Source organism: Miscanthus floridulus, chromosome 16 (genome assembly GCF_019320115.1).
Source record: "Miscanthus floridulus cultivar M001 chromosome 16, ASM1932011v1, whole genome shotgun sequence".
In the NCBI taxonomy this organism is placed as follows: Eukaryota; Viridiplantae; Streptophyta; class Magnoliopsida; order Poales; family Poaceae; genus Miscanthus; species Miscanthus floridulus.
This window is the reverse complement of record NC_089595.1, coordinates 11,474,076-11,477,704: the sequence shown is the minus strand read 5'-3', so window position 1 is coordinate 11,477,704 and position 3,629 is coordinate 11,474,076.

The window sequence follows — 3,629 nt, the reverse complement described above, 5'->3', positions numbered from 1 at the left end:
AAAACAAATGTATTGTCCAATTTACCTCATACCTAGTTCGAGATTCCGAGTTTCGCGTACTTAGTCCGGCAATCTTTCCTTCTTGCGCTTGCAGGCCCAAACCGATGCAACTATGAGTAAGGAGTTGAGACAGGTTGCAAATGGCTTCGACGGTAAGGTGAAAACTTATTCAGGTTATGATGTGAATGGATATCACTTTCACACAAGAAGCTATGAGCGAGCTCGGCCCCATCGAAAAACCACAAACAGCGGAGTTTGTACTCCCGGCACTGATGGCCTCGAGTATCATGGCATAATTGAAGATATCTATGAACTTGAATTTTATGGTTCGAAACCTCTTCGTCTCATCATGTTCAAATGCCACTGGTTCAATCCTCGACTAACGAAACGGAGCCCTAATATTGTCAAGTCGAGATTCGACACGATTCCATCTATCAAGGAAAAGATGTCTTTATTGTGGCGGATCAGGCCATGCAGGTTTATTGTTTGTCATACGCATGCCAAGGCAACAAGGCTCTTTAGGGTTGGTCTATTGTGCACCAGGTATCGCCACATGGTAGACTAGCTGTCCCAAACGATGAAGATTACAACTTCAACCCAAACACATATGATGGAGAGTTCTTTCAAGAAGATGGGCTACAAGGGAGGTTGGTGATAGACTTAACCGAGGCGATTGGAATGGAAGTAGACAATGAAAGGGTTGATGACGAGGAAGAAGGAGACGAGGTGCAAAATGCCAAGGACATAGAAATGCTTGAGCGATTACATTTAGATGATGACGATGAAGGCAACATTGAACCTTCGAATAGTCTTGTTTATTTGGACAATTTTGATAGTGATGACGAGACATATGATCCAGATAATCCCAATAATGATGATTACTTCTAATACATGTAATACTATGTTATTTTGTAATTGTGTTTTGTTTATTTACTTAGCATCTATTTCTAATACATGTAATGATGTCTTGTTTGTTTCTTTTTAATTGCAGGTGATTGAACAAAGATGGCGGGCGGCAGTGGGCCAAGGAACGTGAACTCGAGGTACCAGAGAGCACATCAGGACGCAGATGCCGGAGAGAATGCATCGGATGGGAGGAGGCAGAGGGCCAGGAGCAGCGGCAGCGGGAGAGGCAGTAGGAGGGGTCGGCCTCCTCTAGTCTGGCCGCGTGACGTGCTGGAGGAGCGCCATACCACGAACTCCTCGGAGGACGAGCAGGTTCTGGCGACGGACGAGGTTCGGGCGACGGACAGCGAGGGAGAGGCATAGGAGGGCGATGAGGCCGGAAGTAGTTCCACTGCCTCTGCTGTGGCTAGCCCCTACTTACGAGGTCCCTCAAAACTCCCTGGGCCTCCGCTTCCTCCCCTACGCCTAGTGATCCACCCCCAGGGGGACAGGTAACTAACTTTAGATTTAATCACAGCTACTTCATATAACCTATTGAAAATTGTCAGAGAAACTAATAATGTTTGTTAATGACTTGTGCAGGCACTGGGAGGTTGTGTCGCCTGGTGACTCACGCAACCCCAACCACATCTTGGGGCTTCTGTGCAGGCACTATTACCCTGACATTGTCACGCACAAGGGGACTGTGGGGCCGGCCAAATCATAGGACCACTACAAATCTGCCCCCGACGCAGATTATGAAGACAAGCAGGAGCGGGTCAGGAGAGAGTTCTAGGTAAGTCTCGTTCACACAACTTTGATCAATACATCGCATTCATTTGACACTTTTTGACATAATGAATTGATACATTGTGTCTGTCTGCAGACTTTTTTCAGGTGTGAAGAGGGACAGGAGGAGAGGGCGGAGAAGAACTTGGTGAAAAGTGCCAGGAAACGCATCAGCGACATGCACTACGAGGAGCGCCTCACTTGCATCATCAAGTACTACGCCACGCGACTTGGTCAGAAAGTCAGCAAGACACAGGCAAGACAGATGCCTCTGACCCGGGAATAGTACATTGAGGTAAATGAAGAAGAATAATACTAATTCGTTTTGAGATTAAGTAGCTTTCATTTGGTCGTCTTACATCTCAAATTCTTTATGACATGTAGATGATTCCATGGTGGTGCGAGTCCTTTGCCGACTGCTGGGAGATGATCATGGACAGGTGGTTCACAGAGGGTTATATCCAGGAACACGAAGCCCACCGGGAGCGGGCTTTGCAGGCGACAGGCCCCACACACCACCAAGGCAGCCGCAGCCTCGGCGCGTACAAGCAAGCTTGGGTACGTGAATTCATTTTTAGTATTCTGATGCTCCATTCTGTATGTTACTTCTAATCATCTTGTTGTCTTTCTCGCAGTCGGCGTCGCATGGTGGCCAGCCTTTGTCCACGTTCATGGCGTATGGACTGGCCCGCAAGGGAAAGGCGACTTCCGCTGTCACCTTCAGCCCGGATGACCCACCCAAGTCGTACAGCAACCCGAGCGCCCACACCCGCATCAGCTCCTACGCGTCGGACGCAAGGTCGGTCCAGGGGCCAGACTGGGATCCGAGCACCGACGACATTGATGGCACGACTGTCATGAGGATTGGACAGGGCAAGAAGCATGGGCGGTACTGGCTTGGCGATGGCACCCTCGAGTCCGGCTCTGTTCCCTCCCTCCCCCAGATCCGAGCAAGTACCCTGAGTGGAGGCCCGGCCATATGCCAACGGCCGTCCCCTTCACAGCAGCGGGTCGACGCACTCTAGGTTAGTCCAGTTTAACTCTTCGTACATTGATCTTTACATAACTTAGTTACCTTTACATTACTAAAACATTCGATTGAAATGTTGCAGGCCGATAACAAAAGGATGGCTCAGGAGCTGCGGGACCTAGCGGCGAGGACTGAGGTGGCCGAGCGGGAAAGACAAGCCGAGCGGGCCGAGCAGGAGAGATAGGCCAAGCAGCTGGCGGAGATTACGATGTTCCTGCAGAACTTTGGGCAAGTGAACGGTGTACCTGTGCCGATGTTCGCTCCAGTGCCGCCGCCAGTTGTAGCTAGTCCAGTGAGTATGAATCCATATTGCTTCGACTAGTGCTTTCATTAGATGACCCACTCTAAGCGCCAAAATATCTTGTCCTTTATGCAGCCTCCGTCGGCGGGTTCGAATGACCCATCTCAGGCGCAAGCAGGCGGTGCCGAGTTTCCTTCACCAGGCACTCAGTTTCCTCCCCACCTTTAGTTTGTATCTCTTTTTTACCGCTTGATGGACATGTGATGCACTGTGATCCACTATCGACGTGTTTCGATGGTAATTGGACCTATTATGTTTGTGATGTCGTGTATGTGAGGTATTGTATTCGCGATGTGATATATATGTGTGGGATTGAGTTTGTGATGAGATGGATGTGATATATATATATATGCTATATTGTCTTTGTGATGCTTCAGATGTGATATATATCTTTTATATGCTGTGTTTGTGATTATAGAATCAAAAAACAAAATAAAAAAAATTAATTTTTGAGACTTTGCCGGGTGCCCTGGCCCTGGCACTCGGCAAAGCTGTGCTCCATGACCTGGCACCCGGCAAAGAAATTACGAAAAAAATAAAAAACTCTTTGCCAGGTGCCCCCGTGGTGCGACACCCGGCAAAGAAATTATAAAAATAAAATAAAAAATTCTTTGCCGGGTGCCT